At 42.5% G+C, this 25,585-nt stretch overlaps 1 protein-coding gene across 1 annotated transcript in view; it reads left to right on the top strand.

Annotated features, from left to right (window-relative positions):
• Positions 1-25,585, top strand: part of LOC119569243 (pre-mRNA-processing factor 19-like) — a gene marked incomplete in the record, with an annotated part of 32,485 nt that overhangs the window by 3,804 nt on the left and 3,096 nt on the right.

The raw sequence follows: 25,585 nt of genomic DNA, 5'->3' as shown, positions 1-25,585 counted from the left end.
AATATATTTAAAATTTTATATAAATATATGTGTTTGTGGTGTGTGTGTGTGTTGTGTGGTTGTTTTGGTGCAATCTTAGGAAGTCAGATTTTTTCCATGAGAAATGCCTGAGGACACTTCTTGCGAAACATGAAATAGCTAAGAAGAAAATAACAATCACGAGAAGAGCCTACACAAATAAATACACTAACAAATTGCTTGAAAAAAAAATCATTCCAAACCTATTCCACTACTTTATACACTTTAACACCAGTAATGCTAGCTAAAAAAAAAAAAAAAAAAACGAATAATATTAGATAAAATCAAAGTGCGTTTTCCTAAAAGCACGTTCGCCGGCATCCGCAAGAAGATCCGCGAACGACAACAAACAAGCGTGGTCAGTCGAGACAACATGGCGAAGAAGCGAGCACGCAAGGCTGTCGAGGAAGAGGAGGAGGAAGTACAAACTCCAGCGGCGCCAACGGGTTTTACTCCTCCGTTGACAAGGGATTCAGATGTTCCAGTGAAGAAGAAGCTAAAGGTTTGATATTGTGTTTTATGCAGACGTTTAAGGATATGCAGATTGTTTATCTGCCGCTTCAAGTCTTTCGGTGTGTTATGCCTCGCCCGTCGGAATTTTGTTTATACATAGTTATCTGTGGTATGGGGATTATGATAAGAGTATGTGGTGTCTCTGTATTATTTAGATAGTAGTGAGATGGATTAGATGATAATTTAAAATTAGGTGGGTATGTTTATGTCCAAATAAACATGAAAACTAGTTGTGGATGGCAATTTATATTCGTACAAGACACCATGACTTTCTAGGGCCACCATTTCAGACAGACTGTGGTGTTAGTAGAACAGATCCAATGTTCATGTATTGTGTAGACCGTAAGTTCCCTATTAGCTCACCCCTCCCCATCCAGCAACCTTGAGTGACTCGTGAGAAATTGGGGTGAGGACGGGGGGGGGGGGGGGGGGGGAGGAGGAGTAGCAGATTTTTTAGAATGTTTAATTTCAACTTAATGTATATTGAAAATGAAAAGTATGTGGTTTTCTCACAATTTACTCATCAAAATAGGCTTCTAAGTTACCTAGTAGCACCTTGCCTTAATTGTGAAATAATTGCTACTCTAACTTTACAGGATGTATTTTCCTCATTTGAATATGTTTTGTAACTCATTTCTGATTTCTGCAAGATAGAGCTTGGACTGGTTCCTCAATTGATGGCAGATCACCAGGGTGATATGCAAGCTCCATCTTGCCAGAATATTTATGGTGTAGTTTTGTTACCTTTTCACCCTTAGTGCCAAAGGCATGATTACCACACTAGGCAGGCACTTAAGATGATGTATCATTGGTAAATAACAGTGGCCTTACATTCACCTAATGCAGATTTTATATTTGTTGCTAGTAGTATTGATTTGTTTGTTTTCGGACATTCCTAATTAATAGATTTACCCAAAAAGTTGAGGAGGAACAGGCTTCAGTTTTGCCGATGCACAGCTTCACTCTACAAATACCTAATTTTCCTGTTATAAAGGGTAAAATAAAATTATACTGCATAACTTGCTACCATCACAGTTGTCTCATGATATACTTTCTATATTTCAGAAAAAATGGACAAACAAACAACGCGTTCTAGTATTTGGCTCAAGAGGTATAGGATATCGAGAAAGACATCTAATGGAAAATCTGCGCACCCTAATGCCTCATTCCAGACGAGAAGTGAAGAAGCAGAAAAGGGATGATCTCAGAGTTATTAATGAGGTAATTTTCTATTATGTATATGCATCTGCTTATTACACATGCATTCATGCACACACATGTAATACATACATGTGCAACCTTGCGCATGCTTACACACACACACACACACACACACACACACACACACACACACACACACACACACACACACACACACACACACACACACACACACACACACACACACACACACCTACCTACCTACCTACCTACCTACCTACCTACCTACCTACCTACCTACCTACCTACCTACCTACCTACCTACCTACCTACCTACCTACCTACCTACCTACCTACCTACCTACCACCTACCTACCACCTACCTACCTACTACCTACCTACTACCTACCTACCTACTACCTACTTACCTACCTACCTACCTACCTATATTGGTGCCCCTAATATAGTATTCCTAATGTAGTGGTTTCCATTTTAGGGACACTTGTTTGCTTCCAATGTAGTAAAATAAACTTTTAAAGGAATGTTTTTTTCTCTTTCTCTTCTCTTTTTTTCTCAATCTAGTTTTTTTTCACTTTCTCTCTTTTCTCATTTTTTTCTTCTCTTTCTCTCTTTTCTCATTTTTTTCTTCTCTCTCTCTCTTTTCTCAATATTTTCTTCTCTACTCTCTCACTCACTCTCTCTCTCTCTCTCTCTCTCTCTCTCTCTCTCTCTCTCTCTCTCTCTCTCTCTCTCTCTCTCTCTCTCTCTCTCTCTCTCTCTCTCTCTCCCCCTCCCCTCCCTCCCTCCCTCCCTCCCTCACAGGGGGTATTATATTTATTTTATTGTATATATTCTATATATATAAATACAAACATACTTACATTCACTTTTATTAGTTAAGTGTATTGTGATACTTATTCCAATTTTATATTTAGAAAGAGTGATTAATTATTTTTTTCTGTTATTTTTCAGATTGCAGAGATGAAGAATTGTAATAAGTGTATATACTTTGAAATGAAAAAGAAAAAAGATTTTTACATGTGGATTTCACAAGTTCCCAATGGACCATCCATTAAGTTCTTAGTCTTGAATAGTAAGTACTAAATTCCCATTTTTTCTCTCTCTTTCCTCATTCTGTTGCTGTGTTTTATGTATATTGTATACAGTAATATGTTGTGGGAGTATTGTACCAGTATTTTTTTTGCATTGTATGAAGTATTGTAATTATAATAATGGTAATGCTGATAATTTAAAAAGTGGAAAGAGGGTGTGTTTGTAGCTTTGAGTTCATGCATGTATATGCCATTGTATATATGGATATTAACCTTAGATTTTCTTTTCTTTTAGTTCACACCATGGGCGAACTGAAAATGACCGGAAACTGTTTGCGAGGTGCACGACCTCTTCTAAGTTTTGATCCGCAGTTCAGCGAGCCACATTGGGCTGTCATGAAGGAATTATTCATACAAACTTTTGGCATCCCAAACTACCATCCAAGAAGTCAACCATTCCATGATCACGTCTATACTTTCACCATTGTGGATGGTAAAATTTGGTTCCGTAATTTTGAAATAATAGGAGCAGATGGGAAGTTATCAGAGATTGGTAAGTGTGTTGCTTTTACATTTTTTCCTCTTAATTGATTTTATTTTTAATTTGAAGGCAATGTTTCATATGAAAGCAAACCTACTCAGCAAAGGAAAGAATTACAACTAATATTTGATTTAAAAGTTTTTGTTCTTAAGTGAATGTTGAATTATATATTAAAATGATGAAAAAAAAATATATATATACTTTTATATACATATACATTTTTTTTCCATTTTGGGGTCCACGATTTGTCCTGAACCCTGTAAAAATGTTTGCAGGTAGTTTGGGAGGAGAACACTGTGGAAAATTTCCAACTAATAAGTCAAAACCTGGTAAGAGATTTTTTGTTTTACTAACATGTTATGTGAAAAGTCAAAAAACTTATTTTGTTTTTTTTTTCTATATACTAAATTTAAATATAATATAGATTTTTATTTATCACCTATTTATTTGTTTTTTATTTATTTTATTTACTTGGAGTATGCAGTCTTTTGTTATATTTACAGTTAAATTTTCAGATGTTAGTTTGGTCAAGAAGAATATGATGGGGAAATATCTTCAACGGAGGCAAAAAGAAGGACTGGAATGCCAAGCGAGGGCCTGCTGGTAGGGATTGGGGGATCCCATAATGAAATAAATTTCCCGACGATGCAAATGATGATGAATAAATGTAATTGATATATTGCATTTTTGCATTGATAGCAAATAGGTATAGTTGTTATATTTGCTGTGCTTAATTGGCTGAATGTTTGTGTGTATGTTTTAGAATGTAAATTTTAAAAAAAACTAAAGTTGTTCATTTACTTTTGTTTTGATAATCCATTTGGTTTACAAAAGAAAAATTATTCCTGTATTACACAAATGTGTAAATTAACTGACAAAAAAATAAAAAGACATTTTGAATAATCTATAATGACCAATACAAAAATGATTATTCTAATTATTTTTATAGGCAAGAACAAGTTCGAAATTTACAGAAAATGGTTACCAAATCTTATAATTGTGCAATAAATACATTCCCTTGCAAATGCCTTTATTAAATAGTAAAACCGTTTTTTTTTAGACCTCAGCCCTCACCTCAACAAATTTTGCAGGGTCTTTTCTTCTCCCTCCTTCCTTTTCTTTTTCTTCATCCCCTTCTGCCTACTTTTCCAAATCGTTAACTTGTACTTACCCTTTTCACCACAATACTTTACCATAATGCTGTGTGACTTTTGATGCCTGGTACATTTGTTAGTTTTGGGCCATTGACTATTCTGGAAATCCACAAAGTGGGGGCTTTGTCCTAAGCCTCGCCTTATTTATATATATTGTATATGCCACTAATTAAATTTACATGTTGATATAGATATTTCTAGCATGAACCCAATCCAAACCGTGTAAATCGATCCGTTCCTTTTAAGTAACCAGCCAGGTAGGGAGTAGAGATGGTAGGGTAATGTTAAAATTTGCTTTTTTGAACAGATTGAATGTATCAACCACAGTGTATTTATATTTTCTTTACTTTTATTTAAATATATCAATATACATTGCTTAATTTTAGGCATAAATGTTGGTCAACAAGGTTGTAGCTTGGACTTCTTACATAAGGTTGTATGGGTGTCGCTATTGGTAATATTGTTATTCGCTCTATGAACAAGCGTTGGAACAAGACAATGGGACTGCACATCATACCCATGAAACTTTGAAATTCACCAAATCTAACCTCCATGTTGTGAGGAAATGCATGATAAGGGTTCAGCCAATTATACAATCTTTCCAAATTTTTAAATAAGACTTTTTTTATTTAGGGTTGTGACAGTTTACAAACTTAATAACCGATGCATTAATTAATAAAATTTAACGTATAACTAGTTTATAATATATGCGTTCTGCAGTGCAATAGGAAATCGACAAGTTGCGTTATGCTTTCCAATTTGGAAATTTTATGCGTTCTGGCAAGCCAAAAAATGAGAAACTGATACAGAACATATTATAAATATAAATATAGCCATATATTTCTGATAATTCCTTAGCTGTTGCTGTAGACGTGGCTGATAAATTTAAGTAATGTCAATAAAAATGCGTTTTGACTGTTTACGACCGAGGAATTTGCGTTCTATAAAACCTAAGTCAAATGATAGCTTCAGTATTTATAAGAGGCTGGAGGAATTTCCTAAATTATTAGAAAGCGTTATACTATAAATTAGTGATTACAAGTAAACCCAGTCCGGTTCTGCACACATCACAAGATATTTGCACACACACTGGCATTTTTTTAAATAAAAAAATCATTTTAAGCTGATAAGCCAAATTTAAACTAATTGTGTTCTGCTTTTCTGTCATGAAAAGCAACGAGTGACGGCGTGAATTTAGTTCTTGGCGTCACTCGTCTATCTAGATGAAATTTTAGGAAATAAATGAAACCATGCAATTTCATGTTAACGCATAGGTTATGACCAAGAACTTATACAAAAATAAAGTAATTTGTTTAAGGTTTTTATCATGTATACAATTTGTGAAGTACAGAAAATGGGCGAGACATTCACCAAATAATCGTGAGGATGTTATTGAATAATCAGTCACTAAGGCTCTTATCAGTAATTAGTCTGATCACGTTTTTGGATGCAGTTTCCAGGAATTCTATTTCAGCAAAATTCTTATCAGTTGCTGACACACTCCTTCATCAAAAACTCGATGACAATTTTGATCTTGTGTTTCATATCAATAATTTTTCCAACGTTCAACTGTGCTTTCTCACACACACACACTCTCTCTCTCTCTCTCTCTCTCACACTCTCTCTCTCTCTCTCTCTCTCTCACCACTCTCTCTTCTCCTCTCTCTCACACTCTCTTTTCCCCTCTCTTCTCTCTCAACTCTCTCTCTCTCTCTTCCACACTCTCTCTCTCTCTCTCCACCCCTCTCTCTCTCTCTCTTCTCTCTCACACTATCTCTCTCTCTCTCTCACACTCTCCTCTCTCTCTCTCTCACACTCTCTCTCTCTCTCTCTCACACTCTCTCTCCCTCTCTCACCTCTCTCTCTCTCTCTCACACTTTTTCTCTCTCTCTCTCCACACTCTCTCTCTCTCTCCTCACACCTTCTCTCTCTCTATCAACAACCTCTCCTCTCTCCTCACACTCTCTTTTCTCTCTCTCTCACCCCTCTCTTTTCTCTCTCTCTCACCATCTTCCTCTCTCTCTCTCACACTCTCTCTCTCTCTCTCTCACACTCTCTCTCTCACACTCTCTCTCCTCTCTCAACTCTCTCTCTCTTTTCTCACACTCTCTCTCTCTCTCTCTCACACTCTCTCTCCCCTCTTTTCTCACACTCTCCTCCTCTCTTTTCTTTTCTCACACTCTCTCTCTCTCTCTCTCACAACCCCTCTCTCTCCTCTCTCCTCTCACACTCTCTCTCTCTCTCCTCTCTCCAACTCTCTCTTTTCTTTCTCTCACCTCTCTCTCTCTCTCACACTCTCTCTCTCTCTCACAAATCTCTCTCTCTCTCACACTCTCTCTCTCTCTCACACTCTCTCTCTCTCTCAACCCCTCTCTCTTCTCTCACACCTCTCTCTCTCTCTCACAATCTCTTTTCCCTTTTCACACTCTCTTCTCTCTCACACACATCTCTCCTCTCTCTCACACTCTCTCTTCTCTCCCTCACACTTCTCTCTCTCTTTTCACACTCTCTCTCTCTCTCTCACACTCTCTCCCCTTTTCTCTCTCCTTCCCCTTTTCTCTCTCTCTCTCATCCCTCTCTCCTCTCCACCCCTCTCTCTCTACCCCTCTCACACTCTTCTCTCTTCTCTCACACCTCTCTCTCTCTCTCACACTTTTCTCTCTCTCTTTCTCACACTCTCTCTCTCCCCCTCTCTTCTCTCTCTTCTCTTTTCACACACACACACACACACACACAGAGGAGAGAAAACAAAAAACCCTACTTAAAATTAAATTTTATTCAAACAACACAAAATCAACGGAAGCAAACGTCTCAAAACACTCGAAAGGACAACCAGATAATTCTTTGCTTCCCAAGGACCATTTGAGTCAAAACCCTTTTCGTGATCCTTTTCATGTCGAAAATCGTGTCTTCCCTCGAGTCCCCCGAGACTCCATATTGGTAAAAAATTTGTCACTGACGGAATTTTGTGCGGTACTTCCATGTTCCGTTTTGAAGCGAAATGGTAAGCTGCATTTTGGGGAGCTTGCATGATGCTTTACTTATAAAAAAAACTCGTATTTCTACAAATAAAATCTAAGTACTATCTGCTCTGATTTAACTAGTTGACTATTATACTGACACTGTCTAACGACTTCAAAATTTTCTACAGATATGTTTCCACGATGAATAATGACGAAACAGTTACCAACATTGCTTCTAAGGGGAACAGGGTTTTTTTATTGCCTTTGCCCGAGGTTTCATCTACAGTTCTTCCCTCTCTCTATAGGCCCGTTAAGGTATTTTTCAGGGACTTCCTCGTCGGGTGAATTCTTCTTATAGAATCCCTTCTTCAGCATGGTTTATTGCACTCCTCGCGGGAACAACTTATCCAGGGCAGGCGCTCCACAACCTGATAATAATTAAAGTAATTATAAAAATATTGTTAGTAGTTACTATATATATTTTTGTCTATTTTCTCCTAAATTTCTGGACCCATACATTTGCAACTTCCTTCGATCTACGCCAAGACAAATCGCAAACCTGTTTTTTTCCCAATCAATATAATCACAAATTTTCGTCACTCATGTACAAACACGAAAACCCTACAACTTTCATGCGCTCTTACCCTTTCAGCATGATAAAAATGCAGGGAAATTTCATGGAGACCGACAGACCGAAACTTAAATCACTTAATGCCCTGTCAAACTCAGACTCGTAATGCAACATGTTTTTGGGACTAATTGCCTAAAATTTTTTCAATTCAATGTGCATGAAAGTGACTAATCATTAATTTCAGGAAATACATCAAAACGATATAAAATAATGTTGAATGACACCGACCTGATTTAAAACCGATTGAGAAGACCGTTCTGGAGGAGCACCTCCTATCTGCTTGAACTTGGCATTATGGCTGAGAAATCAAGTTAGGGAAAAGATAATCGAAATGCTGGAAAATGGGGCTAAATCTGAAACGGTATAACAGTAGTACTTACATACGGCAATTTCTTCGTTTTATTAAACACCAATTGATTTATTGATTAATAATCAAATAATTAATTGTAGGATGAAAAGGTGAAGTCTAGTTTATTATTAATGCATTTATATATATATTAGCTGCAAAAGTGAGTCGTACGCACGCACGCACGCACACACACACACACACACACACACACACACAGTACAATTCATAAACAAATACGTATGTGCATCCTTTTCTTAAATGCATACATCTGTTCATACATTTTCTCATCAACGTATTGAGAAGTATCCATAAGCGTTATACCGAAACCTTCCTAGTAAAAACAGTGGACTAACTATACAAAAGGATACAAGAGTGGGATGTCCTCGTGGATGAATTTCTTCACCTCGGGGAGCCTGTTCAAACGTCATCCCGCAGCTCGAAGTAGGAGGGTACAGGGTCGTTATGATATGTAATAAGGGGGGGAGAAGAAAGAGGAGGGTGGGGGAGAAGGAGGGAGGGAGGGAAAGAGTGAGGGTAGGGGAGGGGAGGGGGGAGGAGGAAAGAGGGGGGGGAGGAGGAAAGAAGGGGGGGGAGGAGGAAAGAGAGAGTGGGGGGGAGGAGGAAGAGAGAGTGGGGGGGAGGGGGGGAGAGGGGGTGGGGGGGAGGAGGGGGAGGAGGAAAGAGAGGGGGGGGGAGGGGGAGGAGGAAAGAGAGAATGGGGGGGAGGAGGGGGAGGAAAGAGAGAGTGGGGGGGAGGAGGGGGAGGAAAGAGAGAGTGGGGGGGAGGAGGGGGAGGAAAGAGAGAGTGGGGGGGAGGAGGGGGAGGAAAGAGAGAGTGGGGGGGAGGAGGGGGAGGAAAGAGAGAGTGGAGGGGGAGGGGGGAAGGAAAGAGAGAGTGGGGGGAGGAGGGGGGGAAGGAAAGAGAGAGTGGGGGGAGGGGGGAAGGAAAAAGAGTGGGGGAAAAGTGGGTGGAGGGGGAGTAGGAGGAAGGAGTGGGGGGAGGGGGGAGTAGGAGGGAGTGGGGGGAGGGGGGGAGTAGGAGGAAGGAGAGAGTAAAAAGGAGAGAGTAGGAGTAGGACGAAGGAGAGAGTAAGGGGAGGGAGGAGGAGGTAGAGTGTGGGGGGGCGGGGGAGGAGGGAGGGAGTGGGGCAGTATGAGTGAAGACTGCGCGGGTAACTATTTACATGCATACTAAAATCGCGCAGCATTTCAAAGTAAACATTTATTCAGTATATTCAATATACAAGAACATCTGTGGTCAACGCCCTGCAAATCGGTTTGCAACTTTGAAAATCAACAGCTTACGTGCTAGTTGTACCGCGTTACCAGTTATGCCAAGTACGTCTGCCCTTAAAACTTCTCCTCTTCCTCTCCAAACTCGTGTTTAGTGATACATCAAGCATGCCTATAGTTATGAAAATACTTCTACAATAATAGTTCTAAACCACACGTTTCGAAATTTCATCGGATACAAGAGAAAATGTACTCGAAACATCACGTGTTAGCATTTATTTCTTCATACCGTGTTTCATTGTTTCATTCTTTACACAAAGATTTTTTTTTTTTTTTTTTTTTTTTTTGGGGGGGGGGGTTAATTTTTGCTTAACAATGACTATACATTATTTTGTGTCGGGTAATCGCATTATAATCATCAAAGGGAGTGTCTGAGAATACGTGCTCGTATCTATTACACTGTATATTAAAATAAACGTGGTCACATATTAACAACTCCTGATGTAAGCATTTTCAAAGTTCGAAAATAATGGTTTATACCCTTCAAAACCCATGTATATTAAGGCCGATTTTTAAAAATTGCGAAGAGCCCAGTGAATATTAATACACATGGACATATACACACAAATAACGCACATCTGTATTTCTCTAGTAGAAATGTATTTGTCTATCATCTGTCAAGTAGACGGGTATTTAATTATATCGATAGTTAAAAAACATCTGTATGCATTATAAACTGATAGACGTGTATTTGTGTATATGAATGTCACAGTAGAATATTCATTGGTTGGGGCCTCTCGCAATATTAACAAACCAGTCATTAGCCTCGACTTTGCGAGAGACGCCTTTACGTGCAATACGCTCAAGAAAATTAACAAGAAATAAATTAGTGTAAGATTCAGATTTAAACCGATCCAAAATTTATATGCTGAATCAAAAAACCCCAATATTTCCATTTTTTAATCGGGGTTTTAAAGTCTTTAAATTTTCGCCCCATCCTTCCATTCTGACTGCAAGACTATAAAATGCATGTCGTAAGTAACAGCTGTTCAAAAGGCACATGCGGGGGGGGACACGTAGACACATCCGTTATCAAAGGGCACATGACCAGTGTGATTTTAAAAAATCCAAGATTCGCCATAGACTCCCTTTGTTTACATTATCTATAAAGAAAAGTTATTAATCAAGATAATTGCATACATGGCAATTTCATATCGATTGTCGTGTTCTATAGTTATTAGCTTAAATCCTTACGGACTACGAAATATGATCAAAACTACATTATCTATACAAGAAAGAGGGTTCATTGAGCCTTACAACAATGCATAAGCTATACCCGCATTTTTACCATATACAAACGATTTTCTCAACTCAACGAGTCAACCTGATATTGCATGACGTTAGAACCCCGGTAAAAAACCGACGTAAGTAATACACAAATGATAATCCTCAAAAGGGCCCTTGCCAATCAGACTGATAAACACTTCCCATAAAAAAGCAATTTTCCCCAATTCTATCAGTAATTTCACCACAAAGCCATTCCCTAGAACAAAGAAAGAGAAAAAAAAAAGAAAAACCTTGATATATTTATTTCCCGATCTTTCACCCCAAACAATTCTTTAGCATCATCATAAAATAAAGAGAAATAGGCTACTTCTCAGGTGCTTTTCTCTTCTTCCTTGTGAGATTAAAAACAGCGGTTTCCCTGACGTCACAACCGCAGCCAATGGGAAGCCACAGCGTTGTTTTTGAAGTCGCCGGTTTTTTAAATTAAGGCTTTGTATTTTTTCCCCTTATGAAGATGATTAAAATGGTTTGATTATGAAGCTGGACTTCCTAGATCATAGGGAATTCTATTCGGTCTTACCAACTTGGGGATAGGATTTGGGAAAAAAAAAAAAAGGGTTTAAACTAGGAAAACGCCAAACGTCAAAAATACAACATTGGATCCCTGACAACCCCTAACCTCCATACTCCTTGTCCATAGGGAAGCTTCTCCCTCTACGATATATAAAACTCTTGATTTCACCAAATACACCACCAAACTACTCACCTCAACGCGAGCCTTGGCAATAAAATCCAGTCTCACGTAATTCTTCAGGAGGGTATAAGAGAACGCTACCCCAAACAGGGGGAGGAGCCTGGGGACTCCTTTTCGCCATGGTTGCTAGGCCCAGACTGAGGGAAATGCGGGCGGTGGAAGAATGTCAATGAAGAGAATTATGGGAAATTAACCGTGACTGAGCTATGAATCTTATAACTTGTTAATATAAATGAATGCTTCTGTATATAAGGGCGATGACGAGTTCAAATAAAGTGATGAAAATAGAACTAAAATAAAAAAATAGGATTTTATTTTTTCTAATATTTTTAAAAAACCCCCGCGTATAATAGAGAAAGTAAACACTACGATTTTATCCAATACTTCTTATTTTGCTACGCTTCCCCACTCCAATTCATATTAACCATTGGAAAGTGCGGGATAAAATCATTTTTACTAAAAAAAAAACATGTTGGACGATGCGCATTTGTTGCCAGTCGTTTAGTTCTGTAAAATATTTTTTTTTTCCCGTTTCTTCTCCCTTCAATTTAAGAAGTATCATGAGTAAATATTTCTTTTTATTGGCAAGAAAAAATGTTTACACGTGAAAATCAATACGTCCGGACAAAGAGGTGGATTTGCCAAAATACGGAGCACATTTAAGAACGATTTCGTGTGAGTATATTGATAGATGTTTCTCATAAGATGGGTTTTCTATGAAAATAGGCGAAAAAATCTGAAAAACTTTTATGCAAGCATCAATACCACATGATAAAAACACAAATGATTGCGTTATCTACCTTTACGATACCAGTTTCATCAGAATATGAAGGTTTTCACTCAAGCCTCCAGACATGATAATTTAATTGACTAGCAGTGCATAATGAATTTCCCAAAGAAAATAAAAAAAGGACTACCCACTGTTTAATAATTTTTTCTTTTTTATTCTTTTACCACAACCAAATTAGTCCGTTCCCACACGAAGAAAGGTTATTGAAACATAAACAGGCATCTGTTTAAATCCCCACATCTTATTTATGATCTGTAAGGGTCTGTAAAACAGGCGGAGCAACGGCCGTCAGCAGCCAGGCCGACTTCCAGATTTCCGAAGACGACGTGAGTATTAACCCTTTCCATCGTCCTCTTCATGGTGTTGCCCGACCGCCGATGGCCATCTGCCCAGCCACATCCCACACCCCATCACAATACAACGGGTGGTGAAAAAGTACAAAGGGGGAAAACGCTGTCTATGACTGATACATCTTAAACATCTTCATTTACACCCAAGATGATGATGTTTTTCATGTACATTAACTTGGTCTAATTTCACACGCTACAAATAAAAAAGGGAGAAAAAGGGGTTTAATAAGAACACGTGGCCCCCCACCCAAAGGAAATGCTTTACGTGTGCTGTTGAATACATTTTATTCGGTTAAAAAAAATCACATCCTAGAGTTCCACCCTCTCCTTGTACGGCCCTTCCGGTACTGGTCGGGGAAACTCTTCGTCCTTCTTGGTCTCTTGTAAAAGCCCTTTTTCAGCATGAGCATTTTGCACTCCTCGCGGTTCAACTCGGACAGAGGCAGACGCTCCACTTCTGTTTTGTGTGGGAAGTGTGGGAACAAATCATGAAAAGAGGTCAATATAGAATTATATTATCCTTTGCTGCGTTAAATGATGTTATCATAAATTTTACCTTTTCCGCGTGATTTAAAAAATGAAAACTGCAATGTAAACCTTTCCAGATCAATTTTCACACAAAACAGGTATATGAAACAAAGTGTTCCACGTAGAACTATGCAAGTCCATCAACAGCCTGTAATTCCACTATCTTTTACATCTGCATCTACAGAGTACTAACCTCATTTGAAGCGTTGAGAAAACACAGCTCAGGGGGGGCACCGCCGATGAATTTAATTCGGGTTGTGGTGGGTAAGCGGGTAAGGAATATGCAAAAATTCTGCTTTAGACCAAGAGTCCCCAATCAAAAATCTACGGCTGCCTGAAGGTGTGCAAATATAATAATGGGGAGTCTGAACTAATAATATAAAATATATATATATATATATATATAATATATATATATATATATATATATATATATTAAAAAACAATAGGCCCCAAGCGTGCACAATAGAATTTTCTGACGATAAGGCTGCAAAGGGGGGATAAATCGAGTGCTGACTAATATTTGCTCTGTATACTGTACATGAGCCCCAGTTTTTTTAAATTAGGTAAAAAAACACAGGCAAAATTATAAAGAATGTCCCTTTCTACGCCTCGCACTGCCATTTAAACTCAGTCTCAAGTGTCAACAAGGAAAAATCAATTACCTCATTAAATGTTTTTACCTGTCATTCACTCGTTTGCATAAACCCCTTACATAGTCTTTCACCTGAGTAAAGGGGACGGGAGGGAAAAAAAATTTTGAGTGGATAAACCTTCAAAGACATTTATCCAAATAAAAGGGGCTATTGTGTAAACTAAAGTTAGGAACCGTGCTCTGGGACTGTAATACGTACCACACAGAGAACATAATACTCAATGCAATACTATATTGTAAAACGACCCACCCGCTAAATACTTCAATTAACCTATTCCCTGCACAGGGAACGAGCACACTACATTCAAATGAAACACAAAAAAGGGGCCCCCAATTTGGAAAACCAAAAAACATAAAAAATATGGAACCAAACATTACCATAAACGACCCCAAACACCCTAATACACAAAAGCAAATGAATGTTCATGTTAAACTTCACTAAAAAAGATATATAAAAGGATACAAGAGGGGCATATCCTCCATGATGAATTTCTTCACCTGTGGGAGGCTATCAGACGTCATCCACGCAGCTCTGAAAGAAACAATACATGTAACTGTGGTATTTGAGCATCGTCATTATGTATGTATAATCGAAAACATCTTATCTATATATCTATCTATATTCATAATTTTTGGAATGGCGATTATAGTGCCTGTATCTAAGTATGTACGTATGTGTATGTATATATGTATGTATGCAGTATATCTATATACTATTTCACCACCCCAAAAAAATCGAAGCATAATGCATGTGAAAAGGATCTCATAAACTCAACCTGATGATTCCCCCGCATCAAAAAAAACTATCATTTTCAGTCCACACCCTTCTTTCCCAGACAACAAACAAAAACAAATTGGACACAGGATAATCATGAGTGTTGCTTTTTGCATGTAGGCTAGAGAGTCGTTTACATGAGGTTAAAACATACCGGCGCCCAAGTTATTAGGTAAAAAATGTTCCCCAAAAAGAGATACACGATTCATAAAACTGCACATAAATAATTCTTTGTCTCATAAAAAATCGCTGATACGTCAAATTCAACTTGTGACATTTTGCATGTTTTTTATAACCAGAATAAAATAGTATGTATTCCCCCCCCCCCCCTTTACTTGTGTTCATAGAAAATACATAGCCCCAAATCATTAGGCATTTGCATAATATACACATATAACATGAATATAGACAAGTAAACAAACGAACATCAAAAAACATAACTTTCCCCAAAATAATTAATTCGATACGTAAATATATGATAAGGTTTGGAGTGATGAGTAGGTGCTTTCTCTTGACAACCCAATCAGCACACATTCTCATGCAGTTCATTGCACCGTTATTGACAGGATATCTTACCAAACATTCAACCCGCACTCAAACACCCAGGTATGAAAAAAAACACATACAAATTTAAATATATCTTTTAAATATATCATACAGGCACAGGTGTGACAGGACACAGTTACGATCATATATATCATATAATTGCAAGAAAAAGGGACCCCCAAAAGTAAACGACACAAAAGAACAAAAAAGAAACAAAAGAGACGAACTTAAAAAACAAGAAAAGAAATAAGAGGGTTTAGAAAAAAAAAAATAAGCAAAACCAGGGTAAAACTTCCCGATCCCCTTCCCCATTCCCAGCCAGTCCAGAGCTTGCAAGCACACCCCAGCAAGCCCGAAAACCCCTACAAGCACACCCCGGGACGAGAGAGGAAGTGCAGGAAGAACCCCATCAGCATTACAGCGGACAGAAAACGTACAAGGTCACCATGAGGAGGATGCACCCATCAACACGCAACGGCTGGGTCGGGTATCAAGAATCATAATGAAAAGGTATCATACAACTTTTGTATAAAAAATAGACCAATAATTAAGCAGAACAAATGAAAATGTATTCATGTAATTGTTTGCTAAAACCTACAACCTGATCAATATGCAAGAATCATAATAAAAAGGATTTATACAACTATATACTAAAAACCTAGAACCTAATCAAAAAATCCAAGTTACAACAAACCCCAAGCTTAACTTTTACCAATAAAAAAATTATTTTTTATCTAAAAAAAAAAAAGAAAAGAAAAAAACAACGAAAGGCTGTTTAAAAAAAAAAATCATAAATGCACACATACACCACATTCACAAATCCACAACTTGGAAGGGGTAACCCCTGATCCTAAAAACAAACAACAAAAATCATAAAATAACTACCACCCCCAAAACTCAAAAACACAAAGCGAAAACGACTCCCCGCTGATGCAATAAACCAATTACTCAAACACCTGTGAATATCCGTGAACCCCGAGCATCCCCCAGCTGTATACGAAAAAAAAAAAAAAGAAAAAAATGGCCCCAACTTTTAAAAGGGACACAAAATTTTAAACGCTATCACCCAACGATACCCTGCTCACGCGTTTTACCCCGGGCCGTTGATTTGGTACTTTTCAGCCAAAAAGAAAAAAGCGCGACTTTTGGACCAAAAGGGGGGGGGGGGTGAGAAGGGAGGAATAAACTAGGGGTAAAAATGGAGGGCGAGGGGGGGGAAAGAGGGGAGGGGGAAAAGGGGGGAAAATATAAATCGGAAAAAAAAAAAAAAAAAAAGAAAGGGGAGGGGGGGAAAGGGGAAAAAAGGGGAAAACCCAAAAAGAGAGAAAAGGGGGGGGGCCCCGGGGAGGGGGAAAGGAAAAAAAACCCTTTGAAGTAAAAGTAACCCCTTTTGAAGGTTTAAAGGAAAAAAAAAAGTTGGAATTTCCCCAAACTTTCAGGCTCCAAATTTTTTCCGTTCTTTTCAAAAAAAAACCCCGATGATAAAAATTTTATTTGTTTTCCCCATCAAAACACATTTTCAAGACGTTTTGCTTTTCTTTTACCTTGTAAAAAAAAAACCGAGTAATTTTTTTTAAATAAGCAAAGGGAGATAGAGGGGCCCACAGAGAGGGGACACAGAGGAAAAGAGAGAGGGGGAGAGGGGGGGGGGAAAAGAGAGAGAGAGAGGAGCGGAGAGAAAAGGAGAGAGAGAGGGAGAGAGAGAGAGGGAGAGGAGAGAGAGAGGGGAGGGGGAGGCCCCGAGAAAGGAGAGAGAGAGAGAGAAGAGAGGGGGGAGAAAAGATGGAGAGAGAGGAGAAAAAACCGGGAGACAGAGAGAGAAAAAGGGGGAGAGACAGAAAAAAGAGAGGACAGAGGGGACAGAAGACAGGGAAAAGAGAGGGGCCCAACACAAACACACCACAGAGGGGAAGAGAGAGAGGGGGGAGAGAGGAGAGAGGGGGAGGGGAGTAGAGGGAGAGGGGAGAGAGAGAGAGAGAGAGAGAGAAAAAAAGGGGGAGAAAAAGAGAGACAGGGGAAAGAGGGGGGGAAGAGAGAGGGAGAAAAGGGGGAGGGGGAAGAGGAGGGAGATGAAAAGAGTTTTGGGAGAGGAGAAGAGGAGGAGAGAGAGGGGAGAGGGGGGGGAGGGAGAGGGGAGAGAAAAGAGAGGACACACACAACCACAAAACACCAACACAAACACACAAAACACAAAACCACACAAAACCCACAAACCCACACAACCCCACACAGAGAAAAGAGAGAGACCCCACAGAGAGAGAGAGAGAGGGGAGACACACACCAGGAGAGAGGGAGACACGGGAGAGGGGAGAGAGAGAGGGGCCCCAGAAGAGAGAGAGGAGAAAAGAGAAGGGGAGAGAGAGAGAGACAAGAGGGGAGAGAGAGGAAAACACAGGAAAAGGGGAGAGGAAGACCCCAACAGAGGAGAGAGAGAGAAAACCCAGAGGAGAGAGGGGAGAGGGGAGAGAGGGAGAGAGGGGGAGGAGACAAAGGAGAGAGAGAGAGAGGAGGGGAGAGAGACCCCAGAGAGAGAGAGGAGAGGGGAGAGGACAGAGAGAGAGAGCCCAGAGAGGGGAGGGGAACCAGAGAGAGGAGAGGGGAAAAGAGGGAAGAAAACGAGAGAGAGGAGCAGGAGGGAGAGGGGGGGGAAGGGGAAAAAGGAGAAGGGGAAGGGGACAAAAGGGAGAGAGGGGAAAAAAGGGGAAAAGGGGGAAAGAAGAGGAGACGGGAGAGAGAGGGCGAGAGAGAGAGAGAGGGAAGAGAGAAAAGGGGAGGGGGGAGGGGGAGAGAGAGAGAGAGAAGAAGGGGAGAGGAGGAGAGGGAGAGGAGAGGGGAGAGAGAGGGTGAGAGAGAGAGAGAGAGAGAGAGAGAGAAAGAGGGGGGCCCAGAGGGGCAGAGAGAGAGAGAGGGGGAGAGAGGAAACAACAAACACACACACACACACAAAACACCCACAAAAGAGAGAGGGAGAGAGGGGAAAGGAGAGAGAGAGACACTTTAGAGAGAGAGAAGGGGGAAAACACAGGGGAAAGGAGAGGGGAGAGGCCAAGAGAGAGGGGAGAAAAGGAGGACCCCAGAGAGAGAGAGAAGAGAAGAACATGAGGAGAGGGAGGGGAGAGAGGGGAGAGGGGACAAAAGGAGATGAGAGAGAGGAAAACAGAGAGGAGAGAGAGAGGGAGGCCCAACCAGAGAGAAAAGAGAGGGGAGAGCCCACAGAGAGAGAGGGGAAGAGGGAGGGAGGGACACCCAGAGAGAGAGAGGGGGAGAAGAGGGGACAGGGGAGAAAAGAGGAGGAAGGAAAAAAACACAGAGAGAGAGGGGAGAGAGGAGGGGAGAAAGGGAGGAGAGAGAGGGGAGCCCACACAGAGAGAGAGAGAGAAAAGAGAGAGGGAAAAAACAGAAGGAGGGGAGGAGAGAGGGACAAAAGGGGAGAGAAGAAAAGGGGAGAGAGAGAAAAGGGACACAGAGGAGAGAGAGAAAGGAGGCCCACAGAGAGGGAGAGAGGGGAGAGAGAGAGGAGAAGGGGAAAAGGAAGAGAGGGGACGGGAGGAGAGAGGGGGGGAGGAGAGGAGAAGGGGGAGAGGAGGGGAGGGGAGGACAGGAGGGGAGAGAGAGGGAGATGAGAGGGGAGAGGGGGAAAAGGGGGAGGAAGAGACGGGAGGGAGAGAGAGAGAAAAGGGGAGAGGGGACAGGGGGAAAAGGGAGCCGGGAGAGAGAGAGGAGGGGACACAGGAGGAGAGGAGAAAAGAGAGGGGAGAGAGAGGACAAAGAGAGAGAGAGAGAGAGAGAGCCAGAGCGAGAGAGAGAGAGAGGGGACACAGGGGAGAGAGAGGGGAAGAGGACCAAGAGAGAGGGGAGGAGGGGAGACCCCAGAAGAGAGAGAGAGAGAGACACAAAAAGAGAGAGAGAGAGGAAGAGGAGAGAGACAAACACAAAAGAAAAAGAGGACACACACAGAGAGGGGAGACACACACAGAGAGAGGCGAGACACACAGAGAGAGAGAGAAAAGGGGGCCCCCACACACACACCCCAAAACACAGAGCCCAAAAATACACAGAGAGAGCCCGAGGGAGAGGAGAGAGAGAGAGAGAAAAGAGGGAGAGAGAGGGGAGACGAGAGAGAGGGGAGAGGAACACAGGAAGGAGGGGAACACAGAGGGGGGAAGAGAGAGAGGGGGGACGGGAGAAGAGGGGAAGAGGGGGAGAAAACAGAGAAGAGAGAGGGGGGGGGAGAGGAGAGAGCGGAGAGAGGGACAAAAGGGAGAGAAAAAGGGGAAGAGAGAGAGAGAGAGGGAGAAAACACAGGGGGAGAGAGGACACACAGAGAGAAAAGGACACACGGAGAGAGAGCCCAAAGGGGAGAGAGAGAGGGGCCCAAGAGGAGAGAGAGGGGACACAGAGAGAGGGGAGAGAGGACAAACCAGAGGAGGAGAGAGACACCCCAGAGAGAGGGGGAAAGGGGCCCACAGGGGGGAGAGAGAGAGAGGACACGGGGGGGGGGAGAGAGAGAGGGGGGACAAAGAGAGAGAGGGGGAAAAAGGGAGAGAGAGAGCCCAAGAGAGAGGGGAGAAAACAGAGAGGAGAAACAGGGGAGGGGAGACACAGAGAGAGAGACCAAGAGAGAAAAGGGCCCACACAGAGGGGAGAGAGGAACACAGAGAGAAAAGGACCACAGAGAGAGGAACCCCAACAGAGAGAAAAGGGGACAACACAGAGAAAAGAGAAACCACACAGAGAGGAAGAAAACCCAGAAAAAGAGGGGAGGACACGGGGAGAGGAGAGACGGGAGAGGAGAGAGAGACGGGAGAGAGAGGAGGGGGACACAGGAGAAAAGAGAAAGAAAAGAGAGGGGAGAGAGAGAGAGGACAGAGGGGAGACGAGGAAGGAAAAGAGAGACAGAAAAAGAGACAGAGGAGGGGAGAGGGAAAAGGAGAAGAGGGGGGGGGAGGAGAGGGAGAGGAGAGAGCGAAGAGAAGAGAAAAGGAGAGAGGGGGAGAGAGAGAGAGAAGGAGAAGAGAGGGGAAAGGAGGGGAGAGAGAGACCCCAGAGAGAGAGAGGAAAAGAGAGAGAGAGGGGCCCACAGAAGAGAGAGGGGGAGAGAGAGAGAGAGAGAAGCCCAACAGAGAGAGAGAGGGAAAGAGGAGAAAAGGGAGAGAGAGAGAGAGAGGGGACAGAGAGAGAGGGGACAGAGAGACGGGAAAAGAGAGAAAAGAGAAGGGGGACAGAGAGGAGAGGAGAGAGGCCCAGAGAGGGAGAGGGGAGAGGACACAGAGGTGAGAGGGACACAGAGGGGAGAGAGAGCCACAGAGGGGTGAGAGGGGGAACCACAAAAGAGGAGAGAGAGGAGAACAAGAGAGAGAGAGAGGGGACACACAGAGGGGAGAGAGAGAGAGGAGGGGAAAACAGAGAGAGAGAGAGAGAGGGACCCAACACACACCACACACAAAACCACAAACCCCCAAACCACACACACACCACCACAACACAAAATTTCCAACAAAAAGGGGGACACAGAGAGAAAACAGAGGAGAGGGGAGCCCAGAGAGAGAGAAAAACACAAGAGAAAAGGAGAAAACACAAAAGAGAGAGGACACAGAGACAGGGGAGAGAGAGACCAGAGAACAGAGAGAGAGAGCACAGGGAGAGAGACAGATAAAAAACCAGGGAGGGGAAAAACAGTTTAAGCACAGGGGGGGGAACAGATAGACCCCAGGGAGGAGACAGATAGAACAGGGAGAGAAAAACAGAAGAAAAGGGGGGGGGAGAAAAGGGAAGGGACACAGGGGGGAGAGGACAGATAACCACAGGGAGAGGGGGACGGGGATAGACCCCGGGAGAGAGACAGTAGACACAGGGAGAGGGGACGGGTTAGAAACAGGGAGAGGGGGAAAGTTTAGACAAGGGAGAAAAAAAAGGGATGACACGGGAGAGGGGGACGGGATGGGGACACAGGGAGAGGGGGCAGATAGAAAAGGGGAGGGGGAAGGGGACAGATGGGGGAAAAGGGGAAAAAGAGGGGACAGATAGAAAAAGGGAGAGGGGCAGAAGCCCACGGGGAGAGAGACAGATAAACAAGGGAGAGAGACAGAAAAGAAAACAGGGGGGAGAGAAAGATAGAAACAGGGAGGGGGAAAAGATAGACACGGGGGAGAGAGACGGGGATGGGAACAGGGAGAGAGACAGAAGACAAAAGGGAGGGGGGACAGATAAAAACCCCGGGAGAGAGCCCGATAGCCACAGGGAGAGAAAAAGATGGGACCCCAGGGAGAGAGACAGATGACAAAGGGAGAGGGGGAACAGTTTAGAAAAAGGGAGAGGGGGAACGATAGACACAGGGAGGGGGGGACAGATGGGACACAGGGAGGAAGGGAAAAAAAGGAACGGGGGAGAGGGGACAGTAGACAAAGGGGGGAGAGGACAGATGGGAACAGGGGGAAAAAGAACAGATAGACACGGGGGAGGGGGGACAGATGGGCCCCCGGGAGAGGGGACAGATAGACACGGGGAAAGAGAGACAGAAGCACAGGGGGGAAAAGACAGATAGACACAGGGAGAGGGGCCAGATAGAACAGGGGAGGAAAGAGGGGGACACAGGGGGGAGGGGACAGATAGGACACAGGGAGAGAAAAAACAAAAGACACGGGGGAGAGGGGACAAAAGCCCCAAAAGGGAGGGGGGGAACGGGATGGGGACACAGGGAGAGGGGAACAAAATGGGAACAGGGAGAGAGACAGTAGAACAGGGAGAGAGAAAAAATGCCCAAGGGAGAGAGACAGATAGAAACAGGGAGAGGGGAAAGATAGGAAAAGGGGGGAGAAAAACCAGATAGGCCACAGGGGGGAGAGACAGATAGACACAGGGAGGGGGGAAAACGATGGGACACAGGGGGGAGAGACGGGTAGACACAGGGAGAGAGACAGATAGACAAAAGGGGAGAGAAGATAGAAACGGGGAAAGGGGAGACAATAGACACAGGGAGAGAGCCCGGGTAGAAACAGGGAGGAGGAAAGATAGACACAGGGGAGAGAAGATAAAAAACAGGGAAAAGAGACAGATGGAACCCCAGGGAGGGGGGACAGTAGACACAGGGAGAGGACAGTTTGGGCCCACAAGGGGGAGGACAGATAGACACAGGGAGAGAGACAGATGGACCCAGGGAGAGGGGGGACAGATAGACACGGGGGAAAAGAGCAGATGGGAAACAGGGGGGGAGAGACGGGATAGACAAAGGGGGAGAAAACGGGTGGGAACAGGGGGAGGGGGGAAGGGTAGACACGGGAGAGAGCCCGGGAAAACCCACAGGGGGGAGAGGACAGATGGGAACAAAAAGGGAGAGAGGAAAAATAGACACAGGGAAAAGGGGAACAGAAAAGACACAGGGAGAGGGGGGACAGAAGAAAGGGAGGAGAGACAGATGGGAAAAGGGGAAAGGAGAAGTTTAGACCACGGGAGAGGGGACAGATTAGCCCAACAGGGGGAGAGGACAGTTTAGACCCCAGGGAGAGGGGGCGGGAAGACCCAGGGAGGGGAAGAAATAGACACAGGGAGAGAAAACAGAAGACCCCAGGAGAGGGGGACAGAAGACACAGGGAGAGAGGCCCAGATAGAAAAAGGGAGAGGGGACAGTTTAAGACCAAAGGGAAGAGACAAAAGGGACCCCAGGGAGAGGGGGCCAGATGACACGGGAGAGAGACAGATAGACACGGGGAAAGAGAGCCCAGAAAAGAACACAGGGAGAGAGACGTTTGGGGACACAGGGAGAGAAAACAGAAGGACACGGGGAAAGGAGAGACAGAAAAGACACAGGGGAGAGGGGGCCCGATGCCCACAGGGACGAGAGACAGATAGCCCAAAAGGGGAAAGAGAGAAGATAGACACAGGGAGAGAGACAGTAGACACAGGGAGAGGGGACGATGGGACCAGGGAGAGGGGGGGACAGATAGACACAGGGAGAAAAGAAAGAAAAAGGAAAAAGGGGAGAGAGACAGATGGGGAAAACAGGGAGAGGGGAAAAAGGGGGACACAGGGAGGGGGGACAGATAGAACAGGGGAGAGACAGATAAGACACAGGGAGAGGGGGACGGGTGGACACAGGGAGAGAGACAGATAGACACAGGGAGGGGGAAGATAGGGGACAGGGAGACAGAAAAGAAAGACAGATAGAGACAGGGAGACAAAAGAACGGGAAAGGGGGTGGGGGAACAGGCCCTGGGGGCAAAGAGGAACACAGTGATAAAATGGTAGAGGGAAAGAGGAAAAGGGCTAACTGAAAATATAGCCATGCAATCCCTTTATAAGACGACAAAAAAACACAAAAAACCCATCATATCAAATGCCAAAAACCCCCCAAAAAACACTTCCCCACTTTTTCCAAATGATAAATCCTAAAAAGGGCCCGTCCCAGGCCCGAAAAACCTTTTAGGACGCGTTAGCGGCGGGGCAACCGGGGGACTGGAATTGCAATACGTTTTAACCCCTTCCCCAGAAAACCCTTTTTTTAAAATTTTTACCGAAGACTTGCTTGTCATTGGCCCCAAAAATATGAATTAGTGTTCGTGCAAGCGTGGGGGACACGATGATATAAACAATACGTTAAACACCTGTGATTTTTTTCCCCCAAGTCCTTGGATGGGTTTTTGGAATCCCTTTAAAAATTCCCAAAACCGTATCCCTTCCCCCAAAGGACGTAAAGTGTGCATTTCCCCCTTAAATAAATGCCCCATTTTTTTGATCTCACCTCCACTACGGGCCTTAAACCAGTTTTTTTATCCTTTAACTTGGGGCAAAAACCGCTGCAAGAAAAGGGGCCCCAATGAGGAGTTTTGAGCAAAAGAAGGGACCTCCTCCATTTGGCGAGGGGCCCGATTTGAACTGTGCGAGAGAGGGTTAAAAAAACAAAGGGGTTTTGAGGCAATCCCAAATTACTTTTATTATTATTATATTTATTATTGGGTTTTAAATTATTATCCCTTTTTTTGAAGGGGGGTTTTAATGCATTAAGGGAAAATATGTTTGTTTCTTACTGTTTTTCTTTCTTACTGTCAAAAAGTAAATTTTAAATTTTCCCAAGTATCTCCAAATTGCTTTCCCTTTTTCCCCTTTGGGAACTGTGGGAAAAATTATAGGATCTTTTAGGGAAAATCCCTTTTTGGGAATTGAGGTTTTAGGATAGAAAAGGAAATCCCCCAAAATGTTTATATATTACAAAAAATATGTGGTATAAAGGAGGGGAACCCTAGTATTTTTTCCCCTTAATGGGCTTTTGTATTAGGAATAAAAAAATTTAAAAAAAAAAGGGAGTTTTGTAGGTTTTTTTTGGGAAAAAATTTTTTAAATTCCCCCTCGCTAAATTTTAAAAATTTTTAATTTTTTTTTTTCAGAAACAAAATTTTTTTTGGAAATACTAAAAATTTTTCATTTGGGAAAATCGCCCTTTTTCAAGATTATCCCCCTATTCACTCTCTCTAAACCCTTAAATTTTTTCCAGGGGGCCACATATGGGGAACCAATAAAAAACACCAAAAAAATATATAAAGGGGGGAATTATATTGTATCAAATTTTTTTATTTTTTTTTTTTTTTTTTTAACCCAAAGGGGGCAACAGGGGGGAGCTATTGACCAAAAAAACAAAAAATTTTCTCTCATATCCCGAAAGGAATGTTTGGTACACACCAAGTTTTTTCCACTTACCTCCTAAGATTGGGCCCTTTTTCTTTCACCATTTATTTACACGGGGGAATAAAACACGGCCGGGGTGCACCTTAGGATATAAGAATTGGGGATCTATAAAAAGCGTAGTTTTTTGGAAATAAGGAAAAAACCGTGAGACCCGCTGGGGGAAAGCTTCCCCGCTCGGGGGCCACGATGCAAAATTGTAAATTTTAAAAAGAAAAGGTATTTCAAACCGAAATTTGCAGAGGGGTTTGTTTTTGGGGGAGTATTTTAAAAGGCGTGGCGGGAAGATCTGTGTGGGGGGGATTTATGGAGGACTTATATTTTTTTTTAAGGGAAGAGGCGCCCTTCCTGGGTTTTTTAAAAGCTTTTGGGGGAAAAAGTATTTAAAAATTCCCAGGGTTTTTTTTAGGTTTATTCAAATTTATTTAGTTTCGGGTGTGGTTTTAAAATTTGGTTTTTTTATTATCAAAAATTTGTTTCTCAAATTTTGTTTTAGGGGGTTTACTGTTTCTTCTTTTAAAAGTTTTTAGTTTTTATCTTGGTCTGTATGATTTCTTTTCACGGGCAGAAGATTAATTTGAAAAAAAAAAGGAAGTAGGGAAAAATATGA

The sequence above is a fragment of the Penaeus monodon genome, chromosome 4, assembly GCF_015228065.2.
Source record: "Penaeus monodon isolate SGIC_2016 chromosome 4, NSTDA_Pmon_1, whole genome shotgun sequence".
NCBI classification, from domain to species: domain Eukaryota; kingdom Metazoa; phylum Arthropoda; class Malacostraca; order Decapoda; family Penaeidae; genus Penaeus; species Penaeus monodon.
Note: the sequence above shows the minus strand (reverse complement) of the source record. Positions and strands in the feature narration are given on the sequence as shown.